The following is a 26,688-nucleotide window of genomic DNA, read 5'->3' as shown; positions in this document are numbered from 1 at the left end:
AGAGATAATTCACATGCAAAAGTCATTTACAGTCCAAAAATTAAATATAAAAAAATTACCATTTCTGACCATCTGGAGAAAGTTTGACAGGTCACGGGTCATCGTTTTTCATCAGAAATTGATTTTTTGGACTGTAGAAAAATTTATTCAAAATGTCATTTGGATTGTGCCTCATGTTGAATAACTACTTTTTAAAGCCTCAATGTCACCAAAATTGCCATTTTTACAGACTTTTTCTCCTACTCAGAAGCTTCTATTTTGACCATTTTCAGGCATTAAAATGACTCTAAACACACTTATTTTAGTTCCAAAAGTGATAATTCACATGCAATAGTCATTTACAGTCCAAAAATTAAATATAAAAAAATTACCATTTCTGACCATCTGGAGAAAGTTCGACAGGTCACGGGTAATCGCTTTTCATCAGAAAATCGATTTTTTGGACTATAGAAAAATTGATTCAAAATGTCATTTGGATTGTGCCTCATGTTGAATAACCACTTTTTAAAGCCTCAATGTGACCCAAATTGCCATTTTTACAGACTTTTTCTCCTTCTCAGAAACTTGTATTTCGACCAATTTCAGGCATTAAAATGACTCTAAACACACTTATTTTAGTTCCAAAAGTGATAATTCACATGCAATAGTCATTTACAGTCAAAAAATTAAACATAAAATAATTACCATTTCAGACCATCTGGAGAAAGTTCGACAGGTCACGGGTCATCGTTTTTAATCAGAAATTGATTTTTTGGACTGTAGATAAATTGATTCAAAATGTCATTTGGATTGTGCCTCATGTTGAATAACTACTTTTTAAAGCCTCAATGTCACCAAAATTGCCATTTTTACAGACTTTTTCTAACACTCAGTAGCTTCTATTTCGACCAATTTCAGGCATTAAAATGACTCTAAACACACCTATTTTAGTTCCAAAAGTGATAATTCACATGCAATAGTCATTTACAGTCAAAAAATTAAACATTAAAAAATTACCATTTCTGACCATCTGGAGAAAGTTCGACAGGTCACGGGTCATCATTTTTAATCAGAAATTGATTTTTTGGACTGTAGATAAATTGATTCAAAATGTCATTTGGATTGTGCCTCATGTTGAATAAACACTTTTTAAAGCCTCAATGTGACCCAAAATTACCATTTTTACAGACTTTTTCTCCTTCTCAGAAGCTTGTATTTCGACCAATTTCAGGCATTAAAATGACTCTAAACACACTTATTTTAGTTCCAAAAGTGATAATTCACATGCAATAGTCATTTACAGTCAACAAATTAAACATAAAAAAATTACCTTTTCAGACCATCTGGAGAAAGTTCGACAGGTCACGGGTCATCGTTTTTCATCAGAAATAGATTTTTTGGACTGTAGAAAAATGTATTCAAAATGTCATTTGGATTGTGCCTCATGTTGAATAACTACTTTTTAAAGCCTCAAAGTCACCAACATTGCCATTTTTACAGACTTATTCTCCTTCTCAGAAGCTTGCATTTCGACCAATTTCAGGTATTAAAATGACTCTAAACACACTTATTTTAGTTCCAAAAGTGATAATTCACATGCAATAGTCATTTACAGTCAACAAATTAAACAGTAGAAAATTACCTTTTCGGACTATCTGGAGAAAGTTCGACAGGTCACGGGTCATCGTTTTTAATTAGAAAATTGTTTTTTCGGACTATAGATAAATTGATTCAAAATGTCATTTGGATTGTGCCTCATGTTGAATAACTACTTTTTGAAGCCCCAATGTCTCCAAAATTGCCATTTTTACAGACTTTTTCTCCTTCTCAGAAGCTTGTATTTCGACCAATTTCAGGCATTAAAATGACTCTAAACACACTTATTTTAGTTCCAAAAGTGATAATTCACATGTAATAGTCATTTACAGTCAACAAATTAAACAGTAGAAAATTACCTTTTCTGACTATCTGGAGAAAGTTCGACAGGTCACGGGTCATCGTTTTTTATCAGAAATTTATTATTTGGACTGTAGAAAAATTTATTCAAAATGACATTTGGATTGTGCCTCATGTTAAATAACTACTTTTTAAAGCCTCAATGTCACCAAAATTGCCATTTTTACAGACTTTTTTTCCTACTCAGAAGCTTCTATTTCGACCAATTTCAGGCATTAAAATGACTCTAAACACACTTATTTTAGTTCCAAAAGAGATAATTCACATGCAAAAGTCATTTACAGTCCAAAAATTAAATATAAAAAAATTACCATTTCTGACCATCTGGAGAAAGTTTGACAGGTCACGGGTCATCGTTTTTCATCAGAAATTGATTTTTTGGACTGTAGAAAAATTTATTCAAAATGTCATTTGGATTGTGCCTCATGTTGAATAACTACTTTTTAAAGCCTCAATGTCACCAAAATTGCCATTTTTACAGACTTTTTCTCCTACTCAGAAGCTTCTATTTTGACCATTTTCAGGCATTAAAATGACTCTAAACACACTTATTTTAGTTCCAAAAGTGATAATTCACATGCAATAGTCATTTACAGTCCAAAAATTAAATATAAAAAAATTACCATTTCTGACCATCTGGAGAAAGTTCGACAGGTCACGGGTAATCGCTTTTCATCAGAAAATCGATTTTTTGGACTATAGAAAAATTGATTCAAAATGTCATTTGGATTGTGCCTCATGTTGAATAACCACTTTTTAAAGCCTCAATGTGACCCAAATTGCCATTTTTACAGACTTTTTCTCCTTCTCAGAAACTTGTATTTCGACCAATTTCAGGCATTAAAATGACTCTAAACACACTTATTTTAGTTCCAAAAGTGATAATTCACATGCAATAGTCATTTACAGTCAAAAAATTAAACATAAAATAATTACCATTTCAGACCATCTGGAGAAAGTTCGACAGGTCACGGGTCATCGTTTTTAATCAGAAATTGATTTTTTGGACTGTAGATAAATTGATTCAAAATGTCATTTGGATTGTGCCTCATGTTGAATAACTACTTTTTAAAGCCTCAATGTCACCAAAATTGCCATTTTTACAGACTTTTTCTAACACTCAGTAGCTTCTATTTCGACCAATTTCAGGCATTAAAATGACTCTAAACACACCTATTTTAGTTCCAAAAGTGATAATTCACATGCAATAGTCATTTACAGTCAAAAAATTAAACATTAAAAAATTACCATTTCTGACCATCTGGAGAAAGTTCGACAGGTCACGGGTCATCATTTTTAATCAGAAATTGATTTTTTGGACTGTAGATAAATTGATTCAAAATGTCATTTGGATTGTGCCTCATGTTGAATAAACACTTTTTAAAGCCTCAATGTGACCCAAAATTACCATTTTTACAGACTTTTTCTCCTTCTCAGAAGCTTGTATTTCGACCAATTTCAGGCATTAAAATGACTCTAAACACACTTATTTTAGTTCCAAAAGTGATAATTCACATGCAATAGTCATTTACAGTCAACAAATTAAACATAAAAAAATTACCTTTTCAGACCATCTGGAGAAAGTTCGACAGGTCACGGGTCATCGTTTTTCATCAGAAATAGATTTTTTGGACTGTAGAAAAATGTATTCAAAATGTCATTTGGATTGTGCCTCATGTTGAATAACTACTTTTTAAAGCCTCAAAGTCACCAACATTGCCATTTTTACAGACTTATTCTCCTTCTCAGAAGCTTGCATTTCGACCAATTTCAGGTATTAAAATGACTCTAAACACACTTATTTTAGTTCCAAAAGTGATAATTCACATGCAATAGTCATTTACAGTCCAAAAATTAAATATAAAAAAACTTACCATTTCTGACCATCTGGAGAAAGTTTGACAGGTCACGGGTAATTGCTTTTCATCAGAAAATAGATTTTTTGGACTGTAGAGAAATTGATTCAAAATGTCATTTGGATTATGCCTCATGTTGAATAACTTCTTTTTAAAGCCTCAATGTGACCAAAATTGCCATTTTTACAGACTTTTTCTCCTTCTCAGAAGCTTGTATTTCGACCAATTTCAGTCATTAAAATGACTCTAAACACACTTATTTTAGTTCCAAAAGTAATAATTCACATGCAATAGTCATTTACAGTCAAAAAATTAATCATTAAAAAATTACCTTTTCTGACCATCTAGAGAAAGTTCGACAGGTCACGGGTCATCGTTTTTAATTAGAAAATTGTTTTTTCGGACTATAGATAAATTGATTCAAAATGTCATTTGGATTGTGCCTCCTGTTGAATAACTACTTTTTAAAGCCTCAATGTCACCAAAATTGCCATTTTTACAGACTTTTTCTCCTACTCAGTAGCTTCTGTTTCGACCAATTTCAAGCATTTATATGACTCTAAACACACTTATTTTAGTTCCAAAAGTGATAATTCACATGCAATAGTCATTTACAGTCAACAAATTAAACAGTAGAATATTACCTTTTCTGACAATCTGGAGAAAGTTCGACAGGTCACAATTCATCGTTTTTCATCAGAAATTGATTTTTTGGACTGTAGAAAAATGTATTCAAAATGTCATTTGGATTGTGCCTCATGTTGAATAACTACTTTTTAAAGCCTCAATTTCACCAAAATTGCCATTTTTAGAGACCTTTTATCCTACTCAGAAGCTTCTATTTCGACCATTTTCAGGCATTAAAATGACTCTAAACAGACTTATTTTAGTTCCAAAAGTAATAATTCACATGCAATAGTCATTTACAGTCAAAAAATTAATCATTAAAAAATTACCTTTTCTGACCATCTGGAGAAAGTTCGACAGGTCACGGGTCATCGTTTTTAATTAGAAAATTGTTTTTTCGGACTATAGATAAATTGATTCAAAATGTCATTTGGATTGTGCCTCATGTTGAATAACTACTTTTTAAAGCCTCAATGTCACCAAAATAGCCATTTTTACAGACTTTTTCTCCTACTCAGTAGCTTCTATTTTGACCAATTTCAGGCATTAAAATGACTCTAATCACACTTATTTTAGTTCCAAAAGTGATAATTCACATGCAATAGTCATTTACAGTCAACAAATTAAACAGTAGAAAATTACCTTTTCTGACTATCTGGAGAAAGTTCGACAGGTCATCGTTTTTCATCAGAAATTGATTTTTTGGACTGTAGAAAAATGTATTCAAAATGTCATTTGGATTGTGCCTCATGTTGAATAACTACTTTTTGAAGCCTCAATGTCACCAAAATTGCCATTTTTACAGACCTTTTCTCCTACTCAGAAGCTTCTATTTCGACCATTTTCAGGCATTAAAATGACTCTAAACACACTTATTTTAGTTCCAAAAGTAATAATTCACATGCAATAGTCATTTACAGTCAAAAAATTAATCATTAAAAAATTACCTTTTCTGACCATCTGGAGAAAGTTCGACAGGTCACGGGTCATTGTTTTTAATTAGAAAATTGTTTTTTCGGACTATAGATAAATTGATTCAAAATGTCATTTGGATTGTGCCTCATGTTGAATAACTACTTTTTAAAGCCTCAATGTCACCAAAATTGCCATTTTTACAGACTTTTTCTCCTTCTCAGAAGCTTGTATTTCGACCAATTTCAGGCATTAAAATGACTCTAAACACACTTATTTTAGTTCCAAAAGTGATAATTCACATGTAATAGTCATTTACAGTCAACAAATTAAACAGTAGAAAATTACCTTTTCTGACTATCTGGAGAAAGTTCGACAGGTCACGGGTCATCGTTTTTTATCAGAAATTTATTATTTGGACTGTAGAAAAATTTATTCAAAATGACATTTGGATTGTGCCTCATGTTGAATAACTACTTTTTGAAGCCTCAATGTCTCCAAAATTGCCATTTTTACAGACTTTTTCTCCTTCTCAGAAGCTTGTATTTCGACCAATTTCAGGCATTAAAATGACTCTAAACACACTTATTTTAGTTCCAAAAGTGATAATTCACATGCAATAGTCATTTACAGTCAAAAAATTAAACATTAAAAAATTACCATTTCTGACCATCTGGAGAAAGTTCGACAGGTCACGTGTCATCGTTTTTAAACAAAAATAAATTTTTTGGACTGTAGATAAATTGATTCAAAATGTCATTTGGATTGTGCCTCATGTTGAATAACTACTTTTTAAAGCCTCAATGTCACCAAAATTGCCATTTTTACAGACTTTTTTTCCTACTCAGAAGCTTCTATTTCGACCAATTTCAGGCATTAAAATGACTCTAAACACACTTATTTTAGTTCCAAAAGAGATAATTCACATGCAAAAGTCATTTACAGTCCAAAAATTAAATATAAAAAAATTACCATTTCTGACCATCTGGAGAAAGTTTGACAGGACACGGGTCATCGTTTTTCATCAGAAATTGATTTTTTGGACTGTAGAAAAATGTATTCAAAATGTCATTTGGATTGTGCCTCATGTTGAATAACTACTTTTTAAAGCCTCAATGTCACCAAAATTGCCATTTTTACAGACTTTTTCTCCTACTCAGAAGCTTCTATTTTGACCATTTTCAGGCATTAAAATGACTCTAAACACACTTATTTTAGTTCCAAAAGTGATAATTCACATGCAATAGTCATTTACAGTCCAAAAATTAAATATAAAAAAATTACCATTTCTGACCATCTGGAGAAAGTTCGACAGGTCACGGGTAATCGCTTTTCATCAGAAAATCGATTTTTTGGACTATAGAAAAATTGATTCAAAATGTCATTTGGATTGTGCCTCATGTTGAATAACCACTTTTTAAAGCCTCAATGTGACCCAAATTGCCATTTTTACAGACTTTTTCTCCTTCTCAGAAACTTGTATTTCGACCAATTTCAGGCATTAAAATGACTCTAAACACACTTATTTTAGTTCCAAAAGTGATAATTCACATGCAATAGTCATTTACAGTCAACAAATTAAACAGTAGAAAATTACCTTTTCTGACTATCTGGAGAAAGTTCGACAGGTCACGGGTCATCGTTTTTCATCAGAAATTGATTTTTTGGACTGTAGATAAATTGATTCAAAATGTCATTTGGATTGTGCCTCATGTTGAATAAACACTTTTTAAAGCCTCAATGTGACCCAAAATTACCATTTTTACAGACTTTTTCTCCTTCTCAGAAGCTTGTATTTCGACCAATTTCAGGCATTAAAATGACTCTAAACACACTTATTTTAGTTCCAAAAGTGATAATTCACATGCAATAGTCATTTACAGTCAACAAATTAAATATAAAAAAACTTACCATTTCTGACCATCTGGAGAAAGTTTGACAGGTCACGGGTAATTGCTTTTCATCAGAAAATAGATTTTTTGGACTGTAGAGAAATTGATTCAAAATGTCATTTGGATTATGCCTCATGTTGAATAACTTCTTTTTAAAGCCTCAATGTGACCAAAATTGCCATTTTTACAGACTTTTTCTCCTTCTCAGAAGCTTGTATTTCGACCAATTTCAGGCATTAAAATGACTCTAAACACACTTATTTTAGTTCCAAAAGTAATAATTCACATGCAATAGTCATTTACAGTCAAAAAATTAATCATTAAAAAATTACCTTTTCTGACCATCTAGAGAAAGTTCGACAGGTCACGGGTCATCGTTTTTAATTAGAAAATTGTTTTTTCGGACTATAGATAAATTGATTCAAAATGTCATTTGGATTGTGCCTCATGTTGAATAACTACTTTTTAAAGCCTCAATGTCACCAAAATTGCCATTTTTACAGACTTTTTCTCCTACTCAGTAGCTTCTATTTTGACCAATTTCAGGCATTAAAATGACTCTAAACACACTTATTTTAGTTCCAAAAGTGATAATTCACATGCAATAGTCATTTACAGTCAACAAATTAAACAGTAGAAAATTACCTTTTCTGACTATCTGGAGAAAGTTTGACAGGTCACGGGTAATTGCTTTTCATCAGAAAAGAGATTTTTGGGATTGTAGAAAAATTGATTCAAAATGTCATTTGGATTATGCCTCATGTTGAATAACTTCTTTTTAAAGCCTCAATGTCACCAAAATTGCCATTTTTACAGACTTTTTCTCCTTCTCTGAAGCTTGTATTTCGACCAATTTCAGGCATTAAAATGATTCTAAACACACTTATTTTAGTTCCAAAAGTGATAATTCACATGCAGTAGTCATTTACAGTCAAAAAATTAATCATTAAAAAATTACCTTTTCTGACCATCTGGAGAAAGTTCGACAGGTCACGGGTCATCGTTTTTAATTAGAAAATTGTTTTTTCGGACTATAGATAAATTGATTCAAAATGTCATTTGGATTGTGCCTCATGTTGAATAACTACTTTTTAAAGCCTCAATGTCACCAAAATTGCAATTTTTACAGACTTTTTCTCCTTCTCAGAAGCTTGTATTTCGACCAATTTCAGGCATTAAAATGACTCTAAACACACTTATTTTAGTTCCAAAAGTGATCATTCACATGCAATAGTCATTTACAGTCAACAAATTAAACAGTAGAAAATTACCTTTTCTGACTATCTGGAGAAAGTTCGACAGGTCACGGGTCATCGTTTTTCATCAGAAATTGATTATTTGGACTGTAGAAACATTTATTCAAAATGCCATTTGGATTGTGCCAAATGTTGAATAACTACTTTTTGAAGCCTCAATGTCTCCAAAATTGCAATTTTTACAGACGTTTTCTCCTTCTCAGAAGCTTGTATTTCGACCAATTTCAGGCATTAAAATGACTCTAAACACACTTATTTTATTTCCAAAAGAGATAATTCACATGCAAAAGTCATTTACAGTCCAAAAATTAAATATAAAAAATTACCATTTCTGACCATCTGGAGAAAGTTCGACAGGTCACGGGTCATCGTTTTTAATCAGAAATTGATTTTTCGGACTATAGAAAAATTTATTCAAAATGTCATTTGGATTGTGCCTCATGTTGAATAACCACTTTTTAAAGCCTCAATGTGACCCAAAATTGCCATTTTTACAGACTTTTTCTCCTTATCAGAAGCTTGTATTTCGACCAATTTCAGCCATTAAAATGACTCTAAACACACTTATTTTAGTTCCAAAAGTGATAATTCACATGCAATAGTCATTTACAGTCAAAAAATTAAACATTAAAAAATTACCATTTCTGACCATCTGGATAAAGTTCGACAGGTCAAGGGTCATCGTTTTTAATCAGAAATTGATTTTTTGGACTGTAGATAAATTGATTCAAAATGTCATTTGGATTGTGCCTCATGTTGAATAACTACTTTTTAAAGCCTCAATGTCACCAAAATTGCCATTTTTACAGACTTTTTCTAACACTCAGTAGCTTCTATTTCGACCAATTTCAGGCATTAAAATGACTCTAAACACACTTATTTTAGTTCCAAAAGTGATAATTCACATGCAATAGTCATTTACAGTCAACAAATTAAACAGTAGAAAATTACCTTTTCTGACTATCTGGAGAAAGTTTGACAGGTCACGGGTAATTGCTTTTCATCAGAAAATAGATTTTTTGGACTGTAGAAAAATTGATTTAAAATCTCATTTGGAATATGCCTCATGTTGAATAACTTCTTTTTAAAGCCTCAATGTCACCAAAATTGCCATTTTTACAGACTTTTTCTCCTTCTCAGAAGCTTGTATTTCGACCAATTTCAGGCATTAAAATGATTCTAAACACACTTATTTTAGTTCCAAAAGTAATAATTCACATGCAATAGTCATTTACAGTCAAAAAATTAATCATTAAAAAATTACCTTTTCTGACCATTTGGAGAAAGTTCGACAGGTCACGGGTCATCGTTTTTAATTAGAAAATTGTTTTTTCGGACTATAGATAAATTGATTCAAAATGTCATTTGGATTGTGCCTCATGTTGAATAACTACTTTTTAAAGCCTCAATGTCACCAAAATTGCCATTTGTACAGACTTTTTCTCCTACTCAGTAGCTTCTGTTTCGACTAATTTCAGGCATTAATATGACTCTAAACACACTTATTTTAGTTCCAAAAGTGATAATTCACATGCAATAGTCATTTACAGTCAACAAATTAAACAGTAGAAAATTACCTTTTCGGACTATCTGGAGAAAGTTCGACAGGTCACGGTTCATCGTTTTTCATCAGAAATTGATTTTTTGGACTGTAGAAAAATGTATTCAAAATGTCATTTGGATTGTGCCTCATGTTGAATAACTACTTTTTAAAGCCTCAATGTCACCAAAATTGCCATTTTTAGAGACCTTTTCTCCTACTCAGAAGCTTCTATTTCGACCATTTTCAGGCATTAAAATGACTCTAAACACACTTATTTTAGTTCCAAAAGTGATAATTCACATGCAATAGTCATTTACAGTCAAAAAATTAAACATTAAAAAAGTTACCATTTCTGTCCATCTGGAGAAAGTTCGAAAGTTCGAAAGGTCATCGTTTTTAATTAGAAAATCGATTTTTTGGACTGTAGAAAAATTGATTCAAAATGTCATTTCGATTATGCCTCATGTTGAATAAACACTTTTTAAAGCCTCAATGTGACCCAAAATTGCTATTTTTACAGACTTTTTCTCCTTCTCAGAAGCTTGTATTTTGACCAATTTCAGGCATTAAAATGACTCTAAACACACTTATTTTAGTTCCAAAAGTGATAATTCACATGCAATAGTCATTTACAGTCAAAAAATTAAACATTAAAAAAGTTACCATTTCTGTCCATCTGGAGAAAGTTCGACAGGTCACGGGTCATCGTTTTTCATCAGAAACTGATTTTTTGGACTGTAGAAAAATGTATTCAAAATGTCATTTGGATTGTGCCTCATGTTGAAAAACTACTTTTTGTAGCCTCAATGTCTCCAAAATTGCCATTTTTACAGACTTTTTCTCCCACTCAGAAGCTTCTATTTCAACCAATTTCAGGCATTAAAATGACTCTAAACACACTTATTTTAGTTCCAAAAGTAATAATTTACATGCAATAGTCATTTATAGTCAAAAAATTAATCATTAAAAAATTACCTTTTCTGACCATCTAGAGAAAGTTCGACAGGTCACGGGTCATCGTTTTTAATTAGAAAATTGTTTTTTCGGACTATAGATAAATTGATTCAAAATGTCATTTGGATTGTGCCTCATGTTGAATAACTACTTTTTAAAGCCTCAATGTCTCCAAAATTGCAATTTTTACAGACTTTTTCTCCTTCTCAGAAGCTTGTATTTCGACCAATTTCAGGCATTAAAATGACTCTAAACACACTTATTTTAGTTCCAAAAGTGATAATTCACATGTAATAGTCATTTACAGTCAACAAATTAAACAGTAGAAAATTACCTTTTCTGACTATCTGGAGAAAGTTCGACAGGTCACGGGTCATCGTTTTTTATCAGAAATTTATTATTTGGACTGTAGAAAAATTTATTCAAAATGACATTTGGATTGTGCCTCATGTTGAATAACTACTTTTTGAAGCCTCAATGTCTCCAAAATTGCCATTTTTACAGACTTTTTCTCCTTCTCAGAAGCTTGTATTTCGACCAATTTCAGGCATTAAAATGACTCTAAACACACTTATTTTAGTTCCAAAAGTGATAATTCACATGCAATAGTCATTGACAGTCAAAAAATTAAACATTAAAAAATTACCATTTCTGACCATCTGGAGAAAGTTCGACAGGTCACGTGTCATCGTTTTTAAACAAAAATAAATTTTTTGGACTGTAGATAAATTGATTCAAAATGTCATTTGGATTGTGCCTCATGTTAAATAACTACTTTTTAAAGCCTCAATGTCACCAAAATTGCCATTTTTACAGACTTTTTTTCCTACTCAGAAGCTTCTATTTCGACCAATTTCAGGCATTAAAATGACTCTAAACACACTTATTTTAGTTACAAAAGAGATAATTCACATGCAAAAGTCATTTACAGTCCAAAAATTAAATATAAAAAAATTACCATTTCTGACCATCTGGAGAAAGTTTGACAGGTCACGGGTCATCGTTTTTCATCAGAAATTGATTTTTTGGACTGTAGAAAAATGTATTCAAAATGTCATTTGGATTGTGCCTCATGTTGAATAACTACTTTTTAAAGCCTCAATGTCACCAAAATTGCCATTTTTACAGACTTTTTCTCCTACTCAGAAGCTTCTATTTTGACCATTTTCAGGCATTAAAATGACTCTAAACACACTTATTTTAGTTCCAAAAGTGATAATTCACATGCAATAGTCATTTACAGTCCAAAAATTAAATATAAAAAAATTACCATTTCTGACCATCTGGAGAAAGTTCGACAGGTCACGGGTAATCGCTTTTCATCAGAAAATCGATTTTTTGGACTATAGAAAAATTGATTCAAAGTGTCATTTGGATTGTGCCTCATGTTGAATAACCACTTTTTAAAGCCTCAATGTGACCCAAATTGCCATTTTTACAGACTTTTTCTCCTTCTCAGAAACTTGTATTTCGACCAATTTCAGGCATTAAAATGACTCTAAACACACTTATTTTAGTTCCAAAAGTGATAATTCACATGCAATAGTCATTTACAGTCAACAAATTAAACAGTAGAAAATTACCTTTTCTGACTATCTGGAGAAAGTTCGACAGGTCACGGGTCATCGTTTTTCATCAGAAATTGATTTTTTGGACTGTAGATAAATTGATTCAAAATGTCATTTGGATTGTGCCTCATGTTGAATAAACACTTTTTAAAGCCTCAATGTGACCCAAAATTACCATTTTTACAGACTTTTTCTCCTTCTCAGAAGCTTGTATTTCGACCAATTTCAAGCATTTATATGACTCTAAACACACTTATTTTAGTTCCAAAAGTGATAATTCACATGCAATAGTCATTTACAGTCAACAAATTAAACAGTAGAAAATTACCTTTTCTGACTATCTGGAGAAAGTTCGACAGGTCACAATTCATCGTTTTTCATCAGAAATTGATTTTTTGGACTGTAGAAAAATGTATTCAAAATGTCATTTGGATTGTGCCTCATGTTGAATAACTACTTTTTAAAGCCTCAATTTCACCAAAATTGCCATTTTTAGAGACCTTTTATCCTACTCAGAAGCTTCTATTTCGACCATTTTCAGGCATTAAAATGACTCTAAACAGACTTATTTTAGTTCCAAAAGTAATAATTCACATGCAATAGTCATTTACAGTCAAAAAATTAATCATTAAAAAATTACCTTTTCTGACCATCTGGAGAAAATTCGACAGGTCACGGGTCATCGTTTTTAATTAGAAAATTGTTTTTTCGGACTATAGATAAATTGATTCAAAATGTCATTTGGATTGTGCCTCATGTTGAATAACTACTTTTTAAAGCCTCAATGTCACCAAAATAGCCATTTTTACAGACTTTTTCTCCTACTCAGTAGCTTCTATTTTGACCAATTTCAGGCATTAAAATGACTCTAAACACACTTATTTTAGTTCCAAAAGTGATAATTCACATGCAATAGTCATTTACAGTCAACAAATTAAACAGTAGAAAATTACCTTTTCTGACTATCTGGAGAAAGTTTGACAGGTCACGGGTAATTGCTTTTCATCAGAAAATAGATTTTTGGGATTGTAGAAAAATTGATTCAAAATGTCATTTGGATTATGCCTCATGTTGAATAACTTCTTTTTAAAGCCTCAATGTCACCAAAATTGCCATTTTTACAGACTTTTTCTCCTTCTCTGAAGCTTGTATTTCGACCAATTTCAGGCATTAAAATGATTCTAAACACACTTATTTTAGTTCCAAAAGTGATAATTCACATGCAGTAGTCATTTACAGTCAAAAAATTAATCATTAAAAAATTACCTTTTCTGACCATCTGGAGAAAGTTCGACAGGTCACGGGTCATCGTTTTTAATTAGAAAATTGTTTTTTCGGACTATAGATAAATTGATTCAAAATGTCATTTGGATTGTGCCTCATGTTGAATAACTACTTTTTAAAGCCTCAATGTCACCAAAATTGCAATTTTTACAGACTTTTTCTCCTTCTCAGAAGCTTGTATTTCGACCAATTTCAGGCATTAAAATGACTCTAAACACACTTATTTTATTTCCAAAAGAGATAATTCACATGCAAAAGTCATTTACAGTCCAAAAATTAAATATAAAAAATTACCATTTCTGACCATCTGGAGAAAGTTCGACAGGTCACGGGTCATCGTTTTTAATCAGAAATTGATTTTTCGGACTATAGAAAAATTTATTCAAAATGTCATTTGGATTGTGCCTCATGTTGAATAACCACTTTTTAAAGCCTCAATGTGACCCAAAATTGCCATTTTTACAGACTTTTTCTCCTTATCAGAAGCTTGTATTTCGACCAATTTCAGCCATTAAAATGACTCTAAACACACTTATTTTAGTTCCAAAAGTGATAATTCACATGCAATAGTCATTTACAGTCAAAAAATTAAACATTAAAAAATTACCATTTCTGACCATCTGGATAAAGTTCGACAGGTCAAGGGTCATCGTTTTTAATCAGAAATTGATTTTTTGGACTGTAGATAAATTGATTCAAAATGTCATTTGGATTGTGCCTCATGTTGAATAACTACTTTTTAAAGCCTCAATGTCACCAAAATTGCCATTTTTACAGACTTTTTCTAACACTCAGTAGCTTCTATTTCGACCAATTTCAGGCATTAAAATGACTCTAAACACACTTATTTTAGTTCCAAAAGTGATAATTCACATGCAATAGTCATTTACAGTCAACAAATTAAACAGTAGAAAATTACCTTTTCTGACTATCTGGAGAAAGTTTGACAGGTCACGGGTAATTGCTTTTCATCAGAAAATAGATTTTTTGGACTGTAGAAAAATTGATTCAAAATGTCATTTGGATTATGCCTCATGTTGAATAACTTCTTTTTAAAGCCTCAATGTCACCAAAATTGCCATTTTTACAGACTTTTTCTCCTTCTCTGAAGCTTGTATTTCGACCAATTTCAGGCATTAAAATGATTCTAAACACACTTATTTTAGTTCCAAAAGTGATAATTCACATGCAGTAGTCATTTACAGTCAAAAAATTAACCATTAAAAAATTACCTTTTCTGACCATCTGGAGAAAGTTCGACAGGTCACGGGTCATCGTTTTTAATTAGAAAATTGTTTTTTCGGACTATAGATAAATTGATTCAAAATGTCATTTGGATTGTGCCTCATGTTGAATAACTACTTTTTAAAGCCTCAATGTCACCAAAATTGCAATTTTTACAGACTTTTTCTCCTTCTCAGAAGCTTGTATTTCGACCAATTTCAGGCATTAAAATGACTCTAAACACACTTATTTTATTTCCAAAAGAGATAATTCACATGCAAAAGTCATTTACAGTCCAAAAATTAAATATAAAAAATTACCATTTCTGACCATCTGGAGAAAGTTCGACAGGTCACGGGTCATCGTTTTTAATCAGAAATTGATTTTTCGGACTATAGAAAAATTTATTCAAAATGTCATTTGGATTGTGCCTCATGTTGAATAACCACTTTTTAAAGCCTCAATGTGACCCAAAATTGCCATTTTTACAGACTTTTTCTCCTTATCAGAAGCTTGTATTTCGACCAATTTCAGCCATTAAAATGACTCTAAACACACTTATTTTAGTTCCAAAAGTGATAATTCACATGCAATAGTCATTTACAGTCAAAAAATTAAACATTAAAAAATTACCATTTCTGACCATCTGGATAAAGTTCGACAGGTCAAGGGTCATCGTTTTTAATCAGAAATTGATTTTTTGGACTGTAGATAAATTGATTCAAAATGTCATTTGGATTGTGCCTCATGTTGAATAACTACTTTTTAAAGCCTCAATGTCACCAAAATTGCAATTTTTACAGACTTTTTCTAACACTCAGTAGCTTCTATTTCGACCAATTTCAGGCATTAAAATGACTCTAAACACACTTATTTTAGTTCCAAAAGTGATAATTCACATGCAATAGTCATTTACAGTCAACAAATTAAACAGTAGAAAATTACCTTTTCTGACTATCTGGAGAAAGTTTGACAGGTCACGGGTAATTGCTTTTCATCAGAAAATAGATTTTTTGGACTGTAGAAAAATTGATTTAAAATCTCATTTGGAATATGCCTCATGTTGAATAACTTCTTTTTAAAGCCTCAATGTCACCAAAATTGCCATTTTTACAGACTTTTTCTCCTTCTCAGAAGCTTGTATTTCGACCAATTTCAGGCATTAAAATGATTCTAAACACACTTATTTTAGTTCCAAAAGTAATAATTCACATGCAATAGTCATTTACAGTCAAAAAATTAATCATTACAAAATTACCTTTTCTGACCATTTGGAGAAAGTTCGACAGGTCACGGGTCATCGTTTTTAATTAGAAAATTGTTTTTTCGGACTATAGATAAATTGATTCAAAATGTCATTTGGATTGTGCCTCATGTTGAATAACTACTTTTTAAAGCCTCAATGTCACCAAAATTGCCATTTTTAGAGACCTTTTCTCCTACTCAGAAGCTTCTATTTCGACCATTTTCAGGCATTAAAATGACTCTAAACACACTTATTTTAGTTCCAAAAGTGATAATTCACATGCAATAGTCATTTACAGTCAGCAAATTAAACAGTAGAAAATTACCTTTTCGGACTATCTGGAGAAAGTTCGACAGGTCACGGGTCATCGTTTTTAATTAGAAAATACATTTTTTGGACTGTAGATAAATTGATTCAAAATGTCATTTGGATTGTGCCTCATGTTAAATAACTACTTTTTAAAGCCTCAATGTCACCAAAATTGCCATTTTTACAGACTTTTTTTCCTACTCAGAAGCTTCTATTTCGACCAATTTCAGGCATTAAAATGACTCTAAACACACTTATTTTAGTTCCAAAAGTGATAATTCACATGCAATAGTCATTTACACTCCAAAAATTAAATATAAAAAAATTACCATTTCTGACCATCTGGAGAAAGTTCGACAGGTCACGGGTAATCGCTTTTCATCAGAAAATCGATTTTTTGGACTATAGAAAAATTGATTCAAAATGTCATTTGGATTGTGCCTCATGTTGAATAACCACTTTTTAAAGCCTCAATGTGACCCAAATTGCCATTTTTACAGACTTTTTCTCCTTCTCAGAAACTTGTATTTCGACCAATTTCAGGCATTAAAATGACTCTAAACACACTTATTTTAGTTCCAAAAGTGATAATTCAAATGCAATAGTCATTTACAGTCAACAAATTAAACAGTAGAAAATTACCTTTTCTGACTATCTGGAGAAAGTTCGACAGGTCACGGGTCATCGTTTTTCATCAGAAATTGATTTTTTGGACTGTAGATAAATTGACTCAAAATGTCATTTGGATTGTGCCTCATGTTGAATAACTACTTTTTGAAGCCTCAATGTCACCAAAATTGCCATTTTTACAGACCTTTTCTCCTACTCAGAAGCTTCTATTTCGACCATTTTCAGACATTAAAATGACTCTAAACACACTTATTTTAGTTCCAAAAGTGATAATTCACATGCAATAGTCATTTACAGTCCAAAAATTAAATATAAAAAAATTTCCATTTCTGACCATCTGGAGGAAGCTCGACTGGTCACGGGTAATCGATTTTCATCAGAAAATCGATTTTTTGGACTGTAGAAAAATTGATTCAAAATGTCATTTCGATTATGCCTCATGTTGAATAAACACTTTTTAAAGCCTCAAAGTCACCAACATTGCCATTTTTACAGACTTATTCTCCTTCTCAGAAGCTTGCATTTCGACCAATTTCAGGTATTAAAATGACTCTAAACACACTTATTTTAGTTCCAAAAGTGATAATTCACATGCAATAGTCATTTACAGTCCAAAAATTAAATATAAAAAAACTTACCATTTCTGACCATCTGGAGAAAGTTTGACAGGTCACGGGTAATTGCTTTTCATCAGAAAATAGATTTTTTGGACTGTAGAGAAATTGATTCAAAATGTCATTTGGATTATGCCTCATGTTGAATAACTTCTTTTTAAAGCCTCAATGTGACCAAAATTGCCATTTTTACAGACTTTTTCTCCTTCTCAGAAGCTTGTATTTCGACCAATTTCAGGCATTAAAATGACTCTAAACACACTTATTTTAGTTCCAAAAGTAATAATTCACATGCAATAGTCATTTACAGTCAAAAAATTAATCATTAAAAAATTACCTTTTCTGACCATCTAGAGAAAGTTCGACAGGTCACGGGTCATCGTTTTTAATTAGAAAATTGTTTTTTCGGACTATAGATAAATTGATTCAAAATGTCATTTGGATTGTGCCTCATGTTGAATAACTACTTTTTAAAGCCTCAATGTCACCAAAATTGCCATTTTTACAGACTTTTTCTAATACTCAGTAGCTTCTATTTCGACCAATTTCAGGCATTAAAATGACTCTAAACACACTTATTTTAGTTCCAAAAGTGATAATTCACATGCAGTAGTCATTTACAGTCGACAAATTAGACAGTAGAAAATTACCTTTTCTGACTATCTGGAGAAAGTTCGACAGGTCACAGGTCATCGTTTTTCATCAGAAATTGATTTTTTGGACTGTAGAAAAATGTATTCAAAATGTCATTTGGATTGTGCCTCATGTTGAATAACTACTTTTTGAAGCCTCAATGTCACCAAAATTGCCATTTTTACAGACCTTTTCTCCTACTCAGAAGCTTCTATTTCGACCATTTTCAGACATTAAAATGACTCTAAACACACTTATTTTAGTTCCAAAAGTGATAATTCACATGCAATAGTCATTTACAGTCCAAAAATTAAATATAAAAAAATTTCCATTTCTGACCATCTGGAGGAAGCTCGACTGGTCACGGGTAATCGATTTTCATCAGAAAATCGATTTTTTGGACTGTAGAAAAATTGATTCAAAATGTCATTTCGATTATGCCTCATGTTGAATAAACACTTTTTAAAGCCTCAAAGTCACCAACATTGCCATTTTTACAGACTTATTCTCCTTCTCAGAAGCTTGCATTTCGACCAATTTCAGGTATTAAAATGACTCTAAACACACTTATTTTAGTTCCAAAAGTGATAATTCACATGTAATAGTCATTTACAGTCAACAAATTAAACAGTAGAAAATTACCTTTTCTGACTATCTGGAGAAAGTTCGACAGGTCACGGGTCATCGTTTTTTATCAGAAATTTATTATTTGGACTGTAGAAAAATTTATTCAAAATGACATTTGGATTGTGCCTCATGTTGAATACCTACTTTTTAAAGCCTCAATGTCACCAAAATTGCCATTTTTACAGACTTTTTCTCCTTCTCAGAAGCTTGTATTTCGACCAATTTCAGGCATTAAAATGACTCTAAACACACTTATTTTAGTTCCAAAAGTGATAATTCACATGCAATAGTCATTTACACTCCAAAAATTAAATATAAAAAAATTACCATTTCTGACCATCTGGAGAAAGTTCGACAGGTCACGGGTAATCGCTTTTCATCAGAAAATCGATTTTTTGGACTATAGAAAAATTGATTCAAAATGTCATTTGGATTGTGCCTCATGTTGAATAACCACTTTTTAAAGCCTCAATGTCACCAAAATTGCCATTTTTACAGACTTTTTCTCCTACTCAGTAGCTTCTATTTCGACCAATTTCAGGCATTAAAATGACTCTAAACACACTTATTTTAGTTCCAAAAGTGATAATTCACATGCAGTAGTCATTTACAGTCGACAAATTAGACAGTAGAAAATTACCTTTTCTGACTATCTGGAGAAAGTTCGACAGGTCACAGGTCATCGTTTTTCATCAGAAATTGATTTTTTGGACTGTAGAAAAATGTATTCAAAATGTCATTTGGATTGTGCCTCATGTTGAATAACTACTTTTTGAAGCCTCAATGTCACCAAAATTGCCATTTTTACAGACCTTTTCTCCTACTCAGAAGCTTCTATTTCGACCATTTTCAGACATTAAAATGACTCTAAACACACTTATTTTAGTTCCAAAAGTGATAATTCACATGCAATAGTCATTTACAGTCCAAAAATTAAATATAAAAAAATTTCCATTTCTGACCATCTGGAGGAAGCTCGACTGGTCACGGGTAATCGATTTTCATCAGAAAATCGATTTTTTGGACTGTAGAAAAATTGATTCAAAATGTCATTTCGATTATGCCTCATGTTGAATAAACACTTTTTAAAGCCTCAAAGTCACCAACATTGCCATTTTTACAGACTTATTCTCCTTCTCAGAAGCTTGCATTTCGACCAATTTCAGGTATTAAAATGACTCTAAACACACTTATTTTAGTTCCAAAAGTGATAATTCACATGCAATAGTCATTTACAGTCCAAAAATTAAATATAAAAAAACTTACCATTTCTGACCATCTGGAGAAAGTTTGACAGGTCACGGGTAATTGCTTTTCATCAGAAAATAGATTTTTTGGACTGTAGAGAAATTGATTCAAAATGTCATTTGGATTATGCCTCATGTTGAATAACTTCTTTTTAAAGCCTCAATGTGACCAAAATTGCCATTTTTACAGACTTTTTCTCCTTCTCAGAAGCTTGTATTTCGACCAATTTCAGGCATTAAAATGACTCTAAACACACTTATTTTAGTTCCAAAAGTAATAATTCACATGCAATAGTCATTTACAGTCAACAAATTAAACAGTAGAAAATTACCTTTTCTGACTATCTGGAGAAAGTTCGACAGGTCACAATTCATCGTTTTTCATCAGAAATTGATTTTTTGGACTGTAGAAAAATGTATTCAAAATGTCATTTGGATTGTGCCTCATGTTGAATAACTACTTTTTAAAGCCTCAATTTCACCAAAATTGCCATTTTTAGAGACCTTTTATCCTACTCAGAAGCTTCTATTTCGACCATTTTCAGGCATTAAAATGACTCTAAACAGACTTATTTTAGTTCCAAAAGTAATAATTCACATGCAATAGTCATTTACAGTCAAAAAATTAATCATTAAAAAATTACCTTTTCTGACCATCTGGAGAAAGTTCGACAGGTCACGGGTCATCGTTTTTAATTAGAAAATTGTTTTTTCGGACTATAGATAAATTGATTCAAAATGTCATTTGGATTGTGCCTCATGTTGAATAACTACTTTTTAAAGCCTCAATGTCACCAAAATAGCCATTTTTACAGACTTTTTCTCCTACTCAGTAGCTTCTATTTTGACCAATTTCAGGCATTAAAATGACTCTAATCACACTTATTTTAGTTCCAAAAGTGATAATTCACATGCAATAGTCATTTACAGTCAACAAATTAAACAGTAGAAAATTACCTTTTCTGACTATCTGGAGAAAGTTTGACAGGTCACGGGTAATTGCTTTTCATCAGAAAATAGATTTTTGGGATTGTAGAAAAATTGATTCAAAATGTCATTTTGATTATGCCTCATGTTGAATAACTTCTTTTTAAAGCCTCAATGTCACCAAAATTGCCATTTTTACAGACTTTTTCTCCTTCTCAGAAGCTTGTATTTCGACCAATTTCAGGCATTAAAATGATTCTAAACACACTTATTTTAGTTCCAAAAGTGATAATTCACATGCAGTAGTCATTTACAGTCAACAAATTAAACAGTAGAAAATTACCTTTTCTGACTATCTGGAGAAAGTTCGACAGGTCACGGGTCATCGTTTTTCATCAGAAATTGATTTTTTGGACTGTAGAAAAATGTATTCAAAATGTCATTTGGATTGTGCCTCATGTTGAATAACTACTTTTTGAAGCCTCAATGTCACCAAAACTGCAATTTTTACAGACCTTTTCTCCTACTCAGAAGCTTCTATTTCGACCATTTTCAGGCATTAAAATGACTCTAAACACACTTATTTTAGTTCCAAAATTGATAATTCACATGCAATAGTCATTTACAGTCCAAAAATTAAACATTAAAAAAGTTACCATTTCTGTCCATCTGGAGAAAGTTCGACAGGTCACGGGTCATCGTTTTTCATCAGAAATTGATTTTTTGGACTGTAGAAAAATTTATTCAAAATGTCATTTGGATTGTGCCTCGTGTTGAAAAACTACTTTTTGAAGCCTCAATGTCTCCAAAATTGCCATTTTTACAGACTTTTTCTCCCACTCAGAAGCTTCTATTTCAACCAATTTCAGGCATTAAAATGACTCTAAACACACTTATTTTAGTTCCAAAAGTAATAATTCACATGCAATAGTCATTTACAGTCAAAAAATTAATCATTAAAAAATTACCTTTTCTGACCATCTGGAGAAAGTTCGACAGGTCACGGGTCATTGTTTTTAATTAGAAAATTGTTTTTTCGGACTATAGATAAATTGATTCAAAATGTCATTTGGATTGTGCCTCATGTTGAATAACTACTTTTTAAAGCCTCAATGTCTCCAAAATTGCAATTTTTACAGACTTTTTCTCCTTCTCAGAAGCTTGTATTTCGACCAATTTCAGGCATTAAAATGACTCTAAACACACTTATTTTAGTTCCAAAAGTGATAATTCACATGTAATAGTCATTTACAGTCAACAAATTAAACAGTAGAAAATTACCTTTTCTGACTATCTGGAGAAAGTTCGACAGGTCACGGGTCATCGTTTTTTATCAGAAATTTATTATTTGGACTGTAGAAAAATTTATTCAAAATGACATTTGGATTGTGCCTCATGTTGAATAACTACTTTTTGAAGCCTCAATGTCTCCAAAATTGCCATTTTTACAGACTTTTTCTCCTTCTCAGAAGCTTGTATTTCGACCAATTTCAGGCATTAAAATGACTCTAAACACACTTATTTTAGTTCCAAAAGTGATAATTCACATGCAATAGTCATTTACAGTCAAAAAATTAAACATTAAAAAATTACCATTTCTGACCATCTGGAGAAAGTTCGACAGGTCACGTGTCATCGTTTTTAAACAAAAATACATTTTTTGGACTGTAGATAAATTGATTCAAAATGTCATTTGGATTGTGCCTCATGTTAAATAACTACTTTTTAAAGCCTCAATGTCACCAAAATTGCCATTTTTACAGACTTTTTTTCCTACTCAGAAGCTTCTATTTCGACCAATTTCAGGCATTAAAATGACTCTAAACACACTTATTTTAGTTCCAAAAGAGATAATTCACATGCAAAAGTCATTTACAGTCCAAAAATTAAATATAAAAAAATTACCATTTCTGACCATCTGGAGAAAGTTTGACAGGTCACGGGTCATCGTTTTTCATCAGAAATTGATTTTTTGGACTGTAGAAAAATGTATTCAAAATGTCATTTGGATTGTGCCTCATGTTGAATACCTACTTTTTAAAGCCTCAATGTCACCAAAATTGCCATTTTTACAGACTTTTTCTCCTACTCAGAAGCTTCTATTTTGACCATTTTCAGGCATTAAAATGACTCTAAACACACTTATTTTAGTTCCAAAAGTGATAATTCACATGCAATAGTCATTTACACTCCAAAAATTAAATATAAAAAAATTACCATTTCTGACCATCTGGAGAAAGTTCGACAGGTCACGGGTAATCGCTTTTCATCAGAAAATCGATTTTTTGGACTATAGAAAAATTGATTCAAAATGTCATTTGGATTGTGCCTCATGTTGAATAACCACTTTTTAAAGCCTCAATGTGACCCAAATTGCCATTTTTACAGACTTTTTCTCCTTCTCAGAAACTTGTATTTCGACCAATTTCAGGCATTAAAATGACTCTAAACACACTTATTTTAGTTCCAAAAGTGATAATTCACATGCAATAGTCATTTACAGTCAACAAATTAAACAGTAGAAAATTACCTTTTCTGACTATCTGGAGAAAGTTCGACAGGTCACGGGTCATCGTTTTTCATCAGAAATTGATTTTTTGGACTGTAGATAAATTGACTCAAAATGTCATTTGGATTGTGCCTCATGTTGAATAAACACTTTTTAAAGCCTCAATGTGACCCAAAATTACCATTTTTACAGACAGACTTTTTCTCCTTCTCAGAAGCTTGTATTTCGACCAATTTCAGGCATTAAAATGACTCTAAACACACTTATTTTAGTTCCAAAAGTGATAATTCACATGCAATAGTCATTTACAGTCAACAAATTAAATATAAAAAAACTTACCATTTCTGACCATCTGGAGAAAGTTTGACAGGTCACGGGTAATTGCTTTTCATCAGAAAATAGATTTTTTGGACTGTAGAGAAATTGATTCAAAATGTCATTTGGATTATGCCTCATGTTGAATAACTTCTTTTTAAAGCCTCAATGTGACCAAAATTGCCATTTTTACAGACTTTTTCTCCTTCTCAGAAGCTTGTATTTCGACCAATTTCAGGCATTAAAATGACTCTAAACACACTTATTTTAGTTACAAAAGTAATAATTCACATGCAATAGTCATTTACAGTCAAAAAATTAATCATTAAAAAATTACCTTTTCTGACCATCTAGAGAAAGTTTGACAGGTCACGGGTCATCGTTTTTAATTAGAAAATTGTTTTTTCGGACTATAGATAAATTGATTCAAAATGTCATTTGGATTGTGCCTCATGTTGAATAACTACTTTTTAAAGCCTCAATGTCACCAAAATTGCCATTTTTACAGACTTTTTCTCCTACTCAGTAGCTTCTGTTTCGACCAATTTCAAGCATTTATATGACTCTAAACACACTTATTTTAGTTCCAAAAGTGATAATTCACATGCAATAGTCATTTACAGTCAACAAATTAAACAGTAGAAAATTACCTTTTCTGACTATCTGGAGAAAGTTCGACAGGTCACAATTCATCGTTTTTCATCAGAAATTGATTTTTTGGACTGTAGAAAAATGTATTCAAAATGTCATTTGGATTGTGCCTCATGTTGAATAACTACTTTTTAAAGCCTCAATTTCACCAAAATTGCCATTTTTAGAGACCTTTTATCCTACTCAGAAGCTTCTATTTCTACCATTTTCAGGCATTAAAATGACTCTAAACAGACTTATTTTAGTTCCAAAAGTAATAATTCACATGCAATAGTCATTTACAGTCAAAAAATTAATCATTAAAAAATTACCTTTTCTGACCATCTGGAGAAAGTTCGACAGGTCACGGGTCATCGTTTTTAATTAGAAAATTGTTTTTTCGGACTATAGATAAATTGATTCAAAATGTCATTTGGACTGTGCCTCATGTTGAATAACTACTTTTTAAAGCCTCAATGTCACCAAAATAGCCATTTTTACATACTTTTTCTCCTACTCAGTAGCTTCTATTTTGACCAATTTCAGGCATTAAAATGACTCTAAACACACTTATTTTAGTTCCAAAAGTGATAATTCACATGCAATAGTCATTTACAGTCAACAAATTAAACAGTAGAAAATTACCTTTTCTGACTATCTGGAGAAAGTTTGACAGGTCACGGGTAATTGCTTTTCATCAGAAAATAGATTTTTGGGATTGTAGAAAAATTGATTCAAAATGTCATTTGGATTATGCCTCATGTTGAATAACTTCTTTTTAAAGCCTCAATGTCACCAAAATTGCCATTTTTACAGACTTTTTCTCCTTCTCTGAAGCTTGTATTTCGACCAATTTCAGGCATTAAAATGATTCTAAACACACTTATTTTAGTTCCAAAAGTGATAATTCACATGCAGTAGTCATTTACAGTCAACAAATTAAACAGTAGAAAATTACCTTTTCTGACTATCTGGAGAAAGTTCGACAGGTCACGGGTCATCGTTTTTCATCAGAAATTGATTTTTTGGACTGTAGAAAAATGTATTCAAAATGTCATTTGGATTGTGCCTCATGTTGAATAACTACTTTTTGAAGCCTCAATGTGACCCAAATTGCCATTTTTACAGACTTTTTCTCCTTCTCAGAAGTAGGGGTGGGCGGAATTTGCGTAATCGCGTTACGCAAATCTCCGCGAAACGGTAAAAAATCTCCGCGAACATGCAGAAATTCAGCGAACACGCGGAATTGCTTGTTCGCGATGCTTTTTTCCTGTTCACAGTTGCTTTTTGCGTGCTCGGGGAGAAATATCTCGCGAACACGCATTTTGAGAACGCAAACAAGAAAACATTTCGCGAAGTTGCGGAAAGCAGAATTTTGGGCAATTTCGCGTTCTCCGCGGAACGCGAAATTACCGAAATTACGCAAATTCCGCGAGCGGAACGGAATTTACCACCCAGGCCTACTCAGAAGCTTGTATTTCGACCAATTTCAGGCATTAAAATGACTCTAAACACACTTTTTTTAGTTCCAAAAGTGATAATTCACATGCAATAGTCATTTACAGTCCAAAAATTAAATATAAAAAAACTTACCATTTCTGACCATCTGGAGAAAGTTTGACAGGTCACAGGTAATTGCATTTCATCAGAAAATAGATTTTTTGGACTGTAGAAAAATTGATTCAAAATGTCATTTGGATTATGCCTCATGTTGAATAACTTCTTTTTAAAGCCTCAATGTCACCAAAATTGCCATTTTTACAGACTTTTTCTAACACTCAGTACCTTCTATTTCGACCAATTTCAGGCATTAAAATGACTCTAAACACACTTATTTTATTTCCAAAAGAGATAATTCACATGCAAAAGTCATTTACAGTCCAAAAATTAAATATAAAAAATTACCATTTCTGACCATCTGGAGAAAGTTCGACAGGTCACGGGTCATCG

The sequence above is a fragment of the Triturus cristatus genome, chromosome 6, assembly GCF_964204655.1.
Source record: "Triturus cristatus chromosome 6, aTriCri1.1, whole genome shotgun sequence".
NCBI classification, from domain to species: domain Eukaryota; kingdom Metazoa; phylum Chordata; class Amphibia; order Caudata; family Salamandridae; genus Triturus; species Triturus cristatus.
The sequence above is the reverse complement of the archived record's forward strand: the minus strand, read 5'-3'. Positions refer to the sequence as shown.